Here is a 15,248-nt window from a genome sequence, read left to right as displayed (position 1 = left end):
CTTTTTATTTTCATGTTTAAAAAAAAAACATAACAACTTATATGTGTGTGTGTGTGTGTGTGTGTGTGTGTATCATGTTGTATGTATGTATGTACATTAGTGTTGTACTGTTGTATGTATATTAGTGTATGTGACCCTCCAGCATGCCTGGCATCTAAGGCATCCAGAAGAGGGCGTCAGAACCTCTGAAGTTGTAGTGACAGACAGTTGTGAGCCACCATGTAGTTGCTTGGAACTGAACCCCAGTCTTCTGTAAGAACAGTCAGTGCTCTTAAACACAGAGCCAGCTCTCCGGCCCTATTCTTTTTTTGTTGTTGTTGTTTTTCGAGACAGGGTCTTTCTGTGTAGTCTTGGCTATCCTGGACTTGCTTTGTAGACCAGGCTGGCCTTGAACTCACAGTGATCCTCCTGCCTCTGCCTCCCCAGTGCCGGGATTACAGGCATGCACCACTACGACTGGCCCCCGTTCTTACTTTCTTTCTTTTCTTTTTTTTTTTTTTTTTTTTTTTGGTTTTTCAAGACAGGGTTTCTCTGTGTAGCCTTGGCCATCCTGGACTCACTTTGTAGACCAGGCTGGCCTCGAACTCACAGCGATCCACCTGCCTCTGCCTCCCGAGTGCTGGGATTAAAGGCGTGCGCCACCACTGCCCGGCTCATTCTTACTTTCTTAAGGATGTGATTGTTCCAAAACCTGACTTTTTTCAAAGTGCCATGCACCATACAAATACTTTCTCTAATTTTCTGAGACAGGGTCTCACCGTGTAGACCTTGCAGGCCAGGAACTTGCTAAGAGGACCCGGTTGTACCTCACAGAGACCTCCTGCCTCTGCTGGGCTCAAAGGCCTGTGCCACCACATCCAGCCCACGGGAATGTCGTCAACAGGCCCACTGTGAGGACCCAGCCTTAGCCCAGGAGACAAAGTCTTTTACCTCAGTTCCTGCCTCCAGTGCTGGCTCCAACAAGACCTTATGCAATTCTTTCTCCTCACACCTCTGGAGCTTAACTTCCCTTTCTGTAAACTGAAGAACAAGCCCCTTCCCCCTCCCTTCCTTTCTTCCCCGAAGAGATCTGTGCAAGTGTCTCAGCCCTTCATAAGCTAAGCCACACCCCAAGGATACAGCTCATAAAACCATCCATTTTCCAAGGACAGAAGCTGGACTCCAGATGGGAAAGAGCTCTAGCCAGCATCCCACAGCCTGTTAGCAGCAGAGCCAGGGCCTTAATCTCCGACACGGTCTTGATGTCACGCCTCTGCCTCGAAGGTGCTAGAAAAAGACTGGATGGAATTGTCACCCTATTTACCACTTCTTAGCACAGGGACTAGAGGGACAGCATTCCTGCCCTTTTCCTTGAATTTGGTGGATTGCTTTTCAGTCCTAACACTATTGAGGGTCACTCAATCACTTTGTTGTTGTTGTTGCACTAGAAATTTAAAATTTAGGGCCACTGGGATGGCTTAGTGGGTAACAGTACTTGCTGCTAAGTCTAAGGACCTGAATTCCATCTCTGGGACCCTGCAAGTTGCACTTTGACCTCCACATGTGCACTGTGGCATGTGTGAAAGCACACACACACACAAAGTAAATAAACAGCTTTTCAAAAATTTAAAGCTAAGTATGGTGGCATATACCTGTAACTCTAGAACCCAGGAGGCAGAGGAAAGAGGATAAAACAAAGTTTGAAGGTAGCCTAGGCTACACAGGAAGATCCTGTGTCAAAAAGCCAAAATAGAAAAGAAAGAAATTAAAATTAAATAAACAACATTAAATGATTTATTTACTAACTACCCCAATAATAATAGCAAGTCTATCAGCTGGGCCAGACTCTGTGAGTTTGAGGCCAGGCAGGGCTACATAGAGAGTTCCAGGACAGTCAGGGCTATATAAAGGGACTCTCAAAAGACCTCCCCAGCCTCCAGAACAAAATCAAACAATAGGTCTATTCATCACTTAACACAACCAACCTTTTGCTGTGGTTTGAATGTTGATGCCATTCCAAATTAATATATTAAAACCTAATACCTATCAGTTATGATGTGCACATTTGTAAAACCAGAATTCAACATACTGAGGCAGGAGGACCTGGGCCAATAGACTAAGAATGTCTCAAAAAAAACAAATGCTGTGTCTGGGTAGCAGAGGGTTGCTTAGCATACTCAGCTTCCTGAGTTCTAACCCCAGCATTGGAAAAAAGAAGAAGAAGAAGAAGAAGAAGAAGAAGAAGAAGAAGAAGAAGAAGAAGAAGAAAAGAAAGAAAGGCTGGAGAGATGGCTCAGCAGTTAAGGGCACTGACTGCTCTTCCAGAGGTCTGAGTTCAATTCCCAGCAACCACATGGTGGCTCACAACCATCTATACTGGGATCTGATGCCCTCTTCTGACCTGCAGGTGTACATGCAGACAGAGCAGTGTATACATAATAATAAATAACTTGAAAAAAGAAAGAAAGAAAAGAGGAAGAGAGAGGGAGGGAGGGAGGGAGGGGAGAGAAGAGGGGGAAAAGGAGAAGAAGGGGGAAGGGGAGCGGAGGGAACTACCTCAAGCACTAACCCCGAGGGTTATGAAGTGTGTTACGTTTGAGTGGTAATTTCATCCAGAAGTGAAGGCTGAAGAAACCTTCATGATTGGAATGGACACCCTCACAAATGAGGCTCCTGGGAGTTTGTTTGCCCCACGTACACCACCACAGGAGGAGGCAAAGGTACCATCTAGGAGAAACAGGCTGCCTCCGCTGTTCACGGCTCATCAGACGCCAAGTCTGCCTTGCTCTCAAGCTCCCTAGCCTCCATCACTTTGAGAATTAAAATAGTTTGTAAATTACAAAATCTAAGGTCTTCTGTTATAGCGGCTTGAATGGATCAAGGCAACTTTTTTTTTTTTTTTTTAATGAAAAATAACCACATGCCGGGCACGGTGGCTGTCCTACTTAGCTTTCTGTTGCTGTGATAAAACAGTGACAAGCAACTCGGAGAGGACAGGGTCCAAATTAATATATTAAAACCCTGTCTCAAATAAAGAAGGGGGGGTTAAACTGGACAGCGGTGGCACAAGCCTTTAATCCCAGCACTTGGGAGGCAGAGGTAGGTGGATCTTTGTGAGTTTGAGGCCAGCCGGGTCTACAAAGTGTTGCAGTATTTTGTATCTGTTTGGCCCACAAAGTAAATAACTGACACAGGGAGACTGAAACATACTTTAAAGCTGCCAGCACTTCGAAGGGCAGAGTCTGAACTCATTCTAATCTACTCGTAAACTAAACAAACTACTCTGAACCTTATAATATAAATTCCAAGCACTTGCCACTATGACCCCTGCACCGGTCCATGCTCCTCCAACCGTCAAAAACCTCGTCCCTCTCCAACCTTCCAACTTTTTCCCTCTCCAGGAAGTCCCACCTTCCACTTCCTGTCCTTCTGCCTAGCTGATTTGCTAAACAGCGCTTTATTGACGGTTGATACATTCACTTAACATTCCTCCACAATGCCAGGCGTGGTGGCGCTCGCCTTTAATCTCAGCACTTGGGAGGCAGAGGCAGGTGGATCGCTGTGAGTTCGAGGCCAGCCTAGTCTATAAAGCGAGTCCAGGACAGCCAAGGCTACACAGAGAAACCCTGTCTCGAAAAACCAAAAAACAAAACAAAATAAAAAACAAAAAACATTCCTCCACAACAAAGCGAGTCCAGGACAGTCAAGGCTACACACAGAAACCCTGTCTCGAAGGGAAAAAAAGGGGGAGGCAGTTTAAGCTTCTACACATGACAGTAAAGGGACAAAATTCAGTTCCCAGTAGCAACATGCCCAGAACTGAGACAGAGTTTCTCTATGTAGCTCAGGCTATCCTGAAACTTGCTCTGTAGACCAGGCTGGCCTCCAATTCAGAGGCCTTCCTCTGCCTCCAGAGTGCTGAGATTAAAGGTGGGCACCTCCACTCCTGGCTACCTTAATTCTGAATTAGCTTCATTATTGTTTATTTTTCCCATTCTGGGCACAGAACCTAAAGCCTGGCACATGCTAGACCAGGGCAGTACCGCTGAGCCACACAGTGTGACTCCGACACAAGAGATGGTATAAAGAGCGCCTGTGCCCTATTCTTCAGCTATCGGACTATTGAAATGGACCTCACTCCAATTACGTTTCCCCAGAAATCTTGTGCTGAGACAGGGGAAAGGCTGAAAGCCGGTGGAGGAATTCACATCTTAGGAAGAGTTTTTGCACAGCTGGGACAACTTATCTGGACCACCTTGCAGGACAGACTGACATCCTGACAAGGGGTCAGGATGCGTGAGGCCACATCTTCACTAGGACGGTTTAGTTATTCATACCTCTTGCCTAAACCTGGAGTCAATACCCTGACGACGGACTTGGGGGTGTCCCTGAATTCACTTGCTTGTTCCTCGGCACACCAAATAAATGTCCTCTTCCCTCTATCACTTGTCTAACTGGTATATTGTAGGTGAGTGGCCAGCTTTTCTCTCTCCTTTCCCTCCTCTTTCTCTCTCTCTCTCTCTCTCTCTCTCTCCCATCCCCGCCCCCACCCCGGTTCCTTTCTTTTTGAGACAGGGTCTTACTACGCAACCCTGGTAACACTCAAAAACCACTTGGATCCATCCCATATCTGCCAGTATTGATGTCTTCACTCTCCGAATCACCTCCCATGGAAGCACGCTGGGCACAGGCTCCTGAGGAAGTTATGTGGCTTTCCACACGAGGATCTCACATGTTTTCCTGCCAAAGGCCTTCTAAACCACATCAGTTTAATTTGGTGCTTTTAAACTACAAAGTGCATGCAGGCATCTGGGGATTTCTCTCTCTCTCTCTCTCTCTCTCTCTCTCTCTCTCTCTCTCTCTCTCTCTTAGTTTTTATTGCTGCTATTCTTTTCTTTTCTTTTTGGTTTTTCGAGACAGGGTTTCTCTGTGTAGCCTTGGCTGTCCTAGTTTCACTTTGTAGACCAGGCTGACCTCAAACTCACAGCAACCCACCTGCCTCTGCCTCCTGAGTGCTGGGATTAAAGGTGTGTGCCACCGCGCCTGGCTTCTCTGTGACTTTTTTCTTTTCTTTCTTTCTTTTTTTCTTTCTTTTTTTAATACTACAAATGCTTAACAATTGCAGGTCATCCCATGGGTTAGGGTGGTGGGTATCCAGGACCCTGCACCAGGATCAGCACAACCTCTGAGCCTCTCTTTCTGACTCCAACAGGGTGAGAACATCACCCTCTTGAACAGGGCCTTTGCCATTTTGGATGATAGAGTGCCTGGTGTCATCCATAAATTCCACATGCATCTGCGTGCATTGTCCCTGCAAACCAATCCCCTTTGGTTACCCTAGCCAGCTTGATGGGCTGCACGCTGCTCGTGTCCATGATGGTGGCCATCTGGTGGAGAGGCTCTTTTGTCTTCTTGGGATTCTCTGTGTAGCCCTGGCTATCCTGGGCTCCCTTTGTAGACTCGGCTAGCCTTGAGCTCACACAGATCCTGCCTCTGCCTCCTGAGTGCTGGGATCAAAGGTGTGCCCCACTGCCTCCCTGCTGTTCTTTGTTCTTTTGAGGCAGGCTCTTACTATGTAGCCCAAGCTGGCACTGAGCTCATGGATCCCAGCCTTGTGCACCACCTGTCTGGGGAATCAATCTGTAAGGGATTCATTCAATAGCCAAGATGGGACCAGGTGTGGAGCTCTGGTGGCCTCTAGATCCTCAGTGGCTCATCTTGGGTGAACTTAGGACAGCAAGCTAGCTGGTTTAGTCTCATGGTTTAGAACTAGTGGGATGCTCTATAAAAGCTTATACTTAATAAAGTTAAAATTACTTTATTCTAATTATCTCACAACTGTTTTTCAATGTAATGTTTTTGTTTGTGAAATCCTCCCGAAGTTCATTCTGCCAGTTTTGCATACAGTTCCCTTTCTGAGCCCCGGGGGTTTGTGTGTTGTGGAGATCAGCCACAGGTGCCAGGGGTGGGGAGAGACTGTGACGACAAAGATATCATGCTAGTGCAAAGCAGGACCTGCTGGCATCCATACGGGCAAGAATAGGCGATCAGCATCAGTTGCCCCCTCCCACGATGGCCCCTAGAGCCTTACCCCTTACCAAGGTCCTGGCTCAGCCACAAACCCATTGAATTCTAGAGCTTTCCAGTGAATAATTGGCGGGTGCCTGAGTCTGGACCACTACCAAGTCTTACAGAGAAGGAAACGGAGGTCCACAGAGAGGAAGTAGCTTGCTGACGCTGAGTTATCAGTGTGCCTCGAATCAGAACTCAGGTCGCCCACCTTCTGCTGAGACTCCTGCCTGGTGCTAGGCCTCAAGAGAGAGAGAGCAGGAAAGTGTAGTCAAGACAAGGTTCCATTTATTGCAGCACATGCAGAGGCAGAGGCAGGCAGATCTCTGCAAGTTCAAGGCTAGCCTGGTCTACAAAGCGAATCCAGGACAGCCAGGCCTACACAGAGAAACCCTGTCTGGAAATAAATAAATAAATAAAAAAGACAAGGTCCCAGAAACACAGCAGGTTGGAACTGAGAGGGCAGTGGTCTTAGGAAGCATCCCATTCCCCTAATGTTGTGTTCTTCCAGAGTCTGGTTTAGTAGGTCTGTGGTGGTCACTGTGGGTTGTCATCGTCACCCCGTTAGTAGGTGACTTGGATGAACAGCCAGGGTTAGATACCACTGTCCCCACCCAATCCTCTTATTCTGCTGAAGAGGAAACTGGGTTTAGAAGGGAAGGAGTGGCAGATGGCCACGCAGAAGCATGAGCTGGAGCTGGGGATGGGGCTCAGTTAGCAGCATGCCTGCCTAGTATGGGCTGGAGCTGGGATGGGGCTCAGTTAGCAGCATGCCTGCCTAGTATGAGCTGGAGCTGGGATGGGGCTCAGTTAGCAGCATGCCTGCCTAGTATGAGCTGGAGCTGGGATGGGGCTCAGTTAGCAGCATGCCTGCCTAGCATGAGCTGGAGCTGGGATGGGGCTCAGTTAGCAGCATGCCTGCCTAGTATGAGCTGGAGCTGGGATGGGGCTCAGTTAGCAGCATGCCTGCCTAGCATGAGCTGGAGCTGGGATGGGGCTCAGTTAGCAGCATGCCTGCCTAGCATGGGCTGGAGCTGGGATGGGGCTCAGTTAGCAGCATGCCTGCCTAGTATGAGCTGGAGCTGGGATGGGGCTCAGTTAGCAGTATGCCTGCCTAGTATGGGCTGGAGCTGGGATGGGGCTCAGTTAGCAGCATGCCTGCCTAGTATGGGCTGGAGCTGGGATGGGGCTCAGTTAGCAGCATGCCTGCCTAGCACAGGCTGGAGCTGGGATGGGGCTCAGTTAGCAGCATGCCTGCCTAGCATGAGCTGGAGCTGGGGATGGGGCTCAGTTAGCAGCATGCCTGCCTAACACTGGCTGGAGCTGGGGATGGGGCTCAGTTAGCAGCATGCCTGCCTAACACTGGCTGGAGCTGGGGATGGGGCTCAGTTAGCAGCATGCCTGCCTAGCACAGGCTGGAGCTGGGGATGGGGCTCAGTTAGCAGTATGCCTGCCTAGCATAGGCTGGAGCTGGGGATGGGGCTCAGTTAGCAGTATGCCTGCCTAGCACAGGCTGGAGCTGGGGATGGGGCTCAGTTAGCAGCATGCCTGCCTAGCACAGGCTGGAGCTGGGATGGGGCTCAGTTAGCAGCATGCCTGCCTAGCATAGGCTGGAGCTGGGATGGGGCTCAGTTAGCAGTATGCCTGCCTAGCATAGGCTGGAGCTGGGATGGGGCTCAGTTAGCAGCATGCCTGCCTAGCACAGGCTGGAGCTGGGGATGGGGCTCAGTTAGCAGTATGCCTGCCTAGCATAGGCTGGAGCTGGGATGGGGCTCAGTTAGCAGCATGCCTGCCTAGCACAGGCTGGAGCTGGGATGGGGCTCAGTTAGCAGTATGCCTGCCTAGCACAGGCTGGAGCTGGGATGGGGCTCAGTTAGCAGCATGCCTGCCTAGCACAGGCTGGAGCTGGGGATGGGGCTCAGTTAGCAGCATGCCTGCCTAGCACAGGCTGGAGCTGGGGATGGGGCTCAGTTAGCAGCATGCCTGCCTAGCATAGGCTGGAGCTGGGATGGGGCTCAGTTAGCAGCATGCCTGCCTAGCGTGTGCAAGGCCCTGGGTTCGGTCCTCAGGACCACATGACACAGTAGTGGTGTTGCGTGCCCATAATCCAAAACTTGGAAGGTGAAGGCAGGAGGATCAGAACTTCAGACGTCACCCATGGCTAGAGAGTTTGTGGCCAATGTCTGAACTTCTGGAAGTCAGGGGTCAAGTCCAACCACAGATCCCCTGCTCGGGGGAGGAGGAAACAAGAGTTGAGGCATAAAAACTGGCCAGTCTTAGATGTAAATGGGACAGGCATGAGGCTTCCACCCTGTTTTAAATGTTCTACAGGTCACAGAGTGATCTTAGAGGCAGAGCTTGGCTGGGCAGTGCTAGTGCACAGAGAGAGAGACAGAGACAGAGACAGAGACATAGAGACACAGAGACACAGAGAGACAGAGAGACAGAAAGAGACAGAGACGGAGAGACAGACAGAGAGACAGAGAGAGAAGTTTAAAGCAGAGGTATTAAGCTTAGCTGGGTGGTGATGGTGAACGTTTGTAATCCCAGCACTCAGGAGGCAGAGGTAGGCAGGTTGTTGTGAATTCAAGGCCAGCCTGGTCTACAAAGCGAGTCCAGGACATCCAAGGCTACACAGAGAAACCCTGTCTCAAAAAAAAAAAAAAGTGCTATCTTGGGGCTGGGGCTGTAGCTCACTGGTACAAGGAAAGCATGCTTAACATTTTTAAGGCCTGGGATCAACTGCCAGCACAAAAGAAAAAAAGAAGAAAAGAAAAAGCAGGAAGAGGGTTTCTACCACGGCCCTGCCACCAATATTAACAGATTACTTTCCTTAAAACCAAGTTTCTCACCAGGCATGGTGGTGCATGCCTTTAATCCCAGCATAGCAGGCAGATAGATCTCTGTGAGTTCTAGGCCAGCCTGGCCTACAATGCAAGTCCGGGACAGCCAGAGCTGTATAGAGAAACTGTCTTAAAAAAAAACAAAAGAAAAAAATGATAATAATAAATAAAACCTGCTACTAAAGCACTGGGTGCTCTTCCAAAGGACTTGGGTTCAATTCCCAGCACCCACATAGAGCTTACAACCATCATGTCACTCCAATTCCAGGGAACTGGGCACCACTGACTTCTGACCTCCCAGAGCACCAGGCACAGAGGTAGTGCGTATACATGCAGGCAGAAAACCTCATATACGTACATAATAAAAATCATTATTAATAGAAATATCATTAAAATAAATCTCAAAATTAAAATAATAAATAAATACATTTTAAAAATCATGATTTCTCAGGGTGGAAAGGCAGTTCAGAGGTTGAGAGCATTGGTTATTTTTTTGTTTTTGTTTTTTGATTGTTTTCTTTGGTTTGGAGTTTTTTGTTTTTGTTTTTTGCTTTTTGTTGTTTTTCAAGACAGGGATAAGAAGAACACCTCTCCCCTTTGACCTGTGCCCAGGAGGACTGTAGACAGCTGCTGTCAGAGCCCACCCCACCCCCACCCCCCCAGCCTGCCAATCAGCCTCACAGAGCCCCTGTGCCTAGAGGGGGAAAGCCTGGAGCGAGGTTGGCTCCTCAAGACTGAAGCCGTTTCTCTCACACACCCAGCCATCCACCACTCACCGCCCAGTAGTCATGGAGCTCAGAGGAGCCGTGCAGTAGCCTCTGGGGCCATTTCTGAGACTTTGATGTCTTCCCAGCTCAGCCTGCCTCAGACAAGGCTTCTTCCTCACCAACCTCAGGCATTTCCCAGCAGCCATCCCCCCCCTTACCCCACCCCCTCACTCCCCCACCCCCCCACCCCCCTCACCCCACCCCACCCCACCCCACCCCCACCCCCACCCCCCGTCCAACCCAAGGAATCTGGTCTGCAGCTGACCAGAGCTTGTCTGCAGGACACCAAGTTCATTTCTCTCCACTTAGTCTAAGGCGATCATTGAGCATCCGGAGAATGTAAAACTTTGGGGACAAGAAGGAGTGGACAGATCACAAATGGCTTTGCCATCAGAGCCTCTCACAACCCAGTAAAAGTGTGTGACTCTTTGGTAACTAGAAAACAAGGTAAAGAGCTAGGAGTGGTGGTGCACGCCTTCAGTCCCAGCATGAGGGTCAGGGGGAGGCAGAGGCAGGTGGATCTCTGTGAGTTCAAGGCCAGCCTGGTCTACAAGTGAGTCCAGGACAGCCAGGACTACACAGAGAAACCCTGTCTCACACACACACACACACACACACACACACACACAAACCAGAAAAGAAAAGAAAAAGAAAATAAGATAGAAAGTGGGAAACACTGGCAAAGAACTAGGCCAAGGTGGGCAGAAGCCTCCTTGACTTTTGAGACTGTGGAGGAAGGGACATTGCGGTGACTTTGAGGTTGTTTAAGGCTTTGGATATACAGAGAAGTGAAGATGTGCTACCCAGATTCCAAAAGGAAAGCCTATAACCAAAGGTCAGAGGTCAGAGGTAGGAAAGGATACAGACATCAGAGAGGGAAAGCTGTTTGAGTCCTGGTTGTTAGAAGGGATGGCAGGGTATAAATTTGGAAACACACAGGAGACACTATCTATTACCTGAAAAACAAAAGTGGCAAATCTGGACCGCGTACAGAAGACCGAAAATGCCACGTCACAGAGTTGGCCATGTCTGTCACTGTTAATCGGAGCTGTTGACAGGATTTCCCACTGTGACCCTCTGTGAGGAAAGACCAGATGGCCCCACTGTCTCTGCTGTCTCCAGAGCCAATCTCACTGTGTCAGCAGCCCTGTCTCCCAGTGCTGTGTCATCACTTACTCACTTTCAAATGCCTGACCCACACGCCTAGGCCCCCACTTGCAGCCCAGAACACTTCCTTCCTGGGGCAGCAAGGCCGAGTCATTTGGAAACTTCTCTTTCATGAGCCATGATCAAGGTGCTGATAGGGCAGGTGGGCCTCCTCAACGGGTCCCGAAATGCGGTGAGGAGTTTCGCTGGCCTGTCACCTCCACCTGGGGCCTGGGTTCACTTTCACTGCAGGACGACCACATCAGGAAGCTGTTTTCTGCCATTTCCTGCCTTTGCTTCCAGGTCACCTTGTCCCTCCTGCCCTACTCTGGGCCAACTGCGGCCTAAGCCTCTAACCATCCTGTCACGAGCCACAACTCCTCTCGCTCGTGAGAAGTCTCTGAGGACTGAAAATGGGAAAGCCAAAGTTTGAATCCTTGACTTAAGTCACTCTAGAAGCATCAGGACCCAGGCACAGTGGCTCAAAATGTGATTTCAGAACTGTAGTCTCCACTGCACAGTAGGACACCTTCTCAAACGTGCCAGTCAGTTGGTCGGCTGCCCAGTTCATGTAAGCACAGAGGCCCGCCTCAGAATCAGCTGAGATTCCCTGTAGCTGAATAGAGTGGGTCTACAGAGGCCGCCTTTCCTCCTAAACAAAACATGCTAGGAACTCCCAAATGGCTCTCTCGACAGGCTGACTTAATCTTTTTTTTTTTTTTTTTTAGGGGGTGCAGAGGTTTCAAGAGAGGGTTTCTCTGTGTAGCCTTGGCTGTCCTGGACTCGCTTTGTAGACCAGGTTGGCCGCGAACACTCAGGGATCCACCTGCCTCTGCCTCCCAAGTGCTGGGATTAAAGGCGTGCCCACCACTTCCCGGCAAGGCTGACATACTCTTGTGGGGCAATGAGTGTGGAAGAGTGCAATCCATAAATTAATCTGGGAGGAGCATGGTCCAGTTATCTGTTTATGAGGATCGAGTTCATGTTGTCGCCACTCTTAGCATGCCACCCTTTTTCTTCATAGACCATGTAGGTTGTTACAACTACATTAGGAGTTATATGAGCACTAAGTGCACAGTTTAATGCCCATCTCCTCAGCATGGCGTAGGCTACGCCAAGAGTGGTTGTGTTTCTCATTACTTTCCCGGTACCTACGTTAGTGCCTGGAATGGCAAGGTCCAAGGAATAACTAACTGCCGGCCAGCCACGCTCACTGGAGACCATGATCCGGGTGCTCTGTTGAATCCGGCGTGTAGCCAGTGTTCAATTAATGGCTCTTGGAGGTAAAGGATGCACAGACCTCCCTGAATGTCGGTGTCGCTGTGAGGTTCTGTAGTGTAGTCTCTGCTCTGTTCCCCACTGTCCACTCAGGCCCTCTCAATCCTACCTTCCTCCCCTTGTCCTTTCAGTACCTTCCTCGGCTCCAACCCAGACCAGTTGGTGCTCCCTTCCTCCCTGGAGCCCTCTGCTGCATCCCAGCCTTCGTTCAGAGTCCTGCATAACCCTCCCCCCCACCCCATCCTTTCCCAGCCTTCTTTTCTTTCTTTAAAAAAAATGTTCAAAGCCAGGCGTGGTGGTACACACCTTTAATCCTAGCACTCAGGAGGCAGAGGCAGGTGGATCTCTGTGAGTTCTAGGCCAGCCTGGTCTACAAAGTGAGTCCAGGACAGCCAAGGCTAACACAGAGAAACCCTGCCTCAAAAAAAAAAAAAAAAAAAAAAAAAAAAAGAAGTTCAAATATGAGTCTCATTCTGTAGCCCAGGCTGACCTAGTATTCATGGCAATCCTTCTGCCTCAGATGCCTTAGTTCTGGATTACAGGTGTGAACCACCATGCCTGAAACAATAACACCCCCTCACTTCCCCCCGCCAAGACAGGGTTTCTCTGTGTAGCTTTGGCTGTCCTAGACTCACTTTGTAGACCAGGCTGGCTTCGAACTCGCAGAGATCTGCCTGCCTCTGCCTCCAGAGTGCTGGGAATAAAGGCATGTGCCACCACGCCCAGCCCCTAACCCCCCTTTTAAAGCTCCCTTGTGGAACCCCCCACCCTCTTACCACCATGTAAAGTAATTTGTATCTATGGAGGATTTCTATTTTGAAAAAAAAAAAGACTCACATGATATTATCATTTAACACAAACAATACTAAGATGTATCACTCAAATACTTTATAAACTAGTAAACTAAGGCTCACACGTTGTACACACATATCTGTTGTTGTTGTTGTTGCTGCTGTTGTTGTTGTTGAGACAGAGTCTCTTTATGTAGCCTGGTTGTCCTGGGACTCTCTATGTAGACCACACTGGCCTGGAACTCACAGAGATCTACCTACCTCTGCCTTCCGAGTACATCTGTATAGTTCTAAATTTTATTTTCCACATATACAGAGCAGGGCAGTGGTGGTTCACGCCTTTAACCCCATCACTCGGGAGGCAGAGGCAGGTGGATGGCTGTCAGTTCCAGGCCAGCCTGCTCTACAAAGTGAGTCCAGGATAGTCAAGGCTACACAGAGAAACCCTGTGTTTAAAAAAAGACACATACAGCCTCCTTTGATCCTATTTCCCCCAGGAGCCTCCTGAGCTTTCTCCCCTCCCTCCAGGCGCCTTCATCCCAGGGAATCCCTTTCCTATGTTCATGTGTGTATCTGTGTGTGAGTGCACATACACACATGTGTGAGCTTGTTTAACTGGGGCTGCTGGTATGAGCAGGATGAGGGGTTCTTTACGTGAACAAAGGCTATCTATCTGGCAGTGGCTAAGTCAGCACTGAGGACTATAACCACCCCAGCGACAATCAACCACCTGTAGCTCCTCAGAGAGCCATAGCTTCGGGAGCCCCTCCTTCACACCTGACAGGAAGTTGATGGGCCCAACCTCACGCAGTACAGTGAGTTCAAGAGTGACACAGCCACACCACGTCCAGAACACGGCACCCCCTCCCCATCCCCACGGCTCCCAGTCTTTTCCATCCTTTCTTCTGAGACGCCCCCTGGGTCTTGGAGGTGGTGAAGCAGCTGGCCCACTTAGGAGCACTTTGACCAGGTAGCAGTCTCCATATTAGTCATCGTCTCCCATAAACAAAAGCTAGAGAATTCATGTTTCTCCTTTTGAACCGCAAGGATAGTGTCTTACGTGTGAACCCATAACAGTAATTTGATTGAGTGGCCATCATTTAAAACACAGTAATATAGTTTATGGTGGCGCACGCATTTAATTCTCCCACTTGGGAGGCAGAGGCAGGTGGATCCTGTGAGTCTGCAGCCAGCTTGTCTACAGGTGAGATCCAGGCCTGTCAGGGTTACGTAGTAAAATCCTAACCCAAAACAGACAAAGAAATAAATAGCAAAAGAGTGTGGTGGGGGAGTCTGAAGGAAGGAAGTATGAACATGCACTCAGTATTATTTATAATGCTTGTTATATATTGTGCTGGATAGTTTCATGTCAACTTGACACAAGCTAGAGTCATTTGGGAAGAGGGAACCTCAGTTGAGGAAATATCACCACAAGATTGGGTTGTACAAGGACCTGGAGGCCATTTTTTTATTTAATGACTGAGGGGAGGGGGCCCAGCTCTGGGCTAGTGGGCCTGGGTTCTATAGGAAAGCAGGCTGAGCAAGCCATGAGGATCAAGCCAGTAAGCAGCACTCCTTCATGGCCTCTTCATCAGTTCCTGGCTCCAGGTTCCTGGCCTGTTTGAGTTCCTGCCTTGGCTTCTCTCAGTGGACTACAACTCAAGATATGTAATCCAACCAAACCCTTTCCTCCTCAAGTTGCCATTGGTCATGGTGTTTCATCACAGCAGTGTCAACCCTAACTAAGACATAAGTGAGCCGGGCAGTGGTGGCGCACACCTTTAATCCCAGCACTCGGGAGGCAGAGGCAGGCAGATCTCTGTGAGTTCGAGGCCAGCCTGGTCTACAAAGCAAGTCCAGGACATCCAGGGCTACACAGGGAAACCCTGTCTCAAAAACAAACAATAAAAAAGGACATAAGTGTATGCATGCCAACTAGCGTGCATAAAACACATTTCTTACTATGGGTCACAATCAAAATGACAGGATACATGATGTTGGTAGCAGAGACTACCAAGCAGGAGAAGTGCCATGAGTTCAAGACCAGCCCAGGCAACAGGCAACAGGCAATAGTGTGAGATCTTGTCAAACAAACAAAAAATACAAAACAAGGTCAATGAGATGATGTCACAGGTACAGGCACTTGCTGCCAGCCCTGAGGACCCATTACAGTGGGAAGAGAGAATTGACTCCTGCAAGTTGTCCTCTGACCTCCACACATGTACATGGCATGCACATGCCCACATATATACATACAAATACATACAAACATACATACATACATAGGCAACAACAAAATAGAGACTAAGATAGACCAGAGAAGTTTTGGAGATGGGAGGCAGCCAAAGCCTTGAAGGATGATAAAAATCTCAGCT

At 49.1% G+C, this 15,248-nt stretch overlaps 1 pseudogene across 1 annotated transcript; it reads right to left on the bottom strand.

The window, feature by feature from the left end:
* Positions 1 to 5,152: 5,152 nt before the first annotated feature.
* LOC311597771 (small ribosomal subunit protein eS28-like) lies at positions 5,153 to 5,354 on the bottom strand (annotated as a pseudogene). The gene has a single exon. The product of its transcript is annotated as a small ribosomal subunit protein eS28-like (transcript).
* Between the last annotated feature and the right edge of the window lie 9,894 nt (positions 5,355 to 15,248).

Source organism: Acomys minous (assembly GCF_964271855.1).
Source record: "Acomys minous genome assembly, chromosome: 5".
Taxonomy (NCBI): Eukaryota; Metazoa; Chordata; class Mammalia; order Rodentia; family Muridae; genus Acomys; species Acomys minous.
Note: the sequence above shows the minus strand (reverse complement) of the source record. Positions and strands in the feature narration are given on the sequence as shown.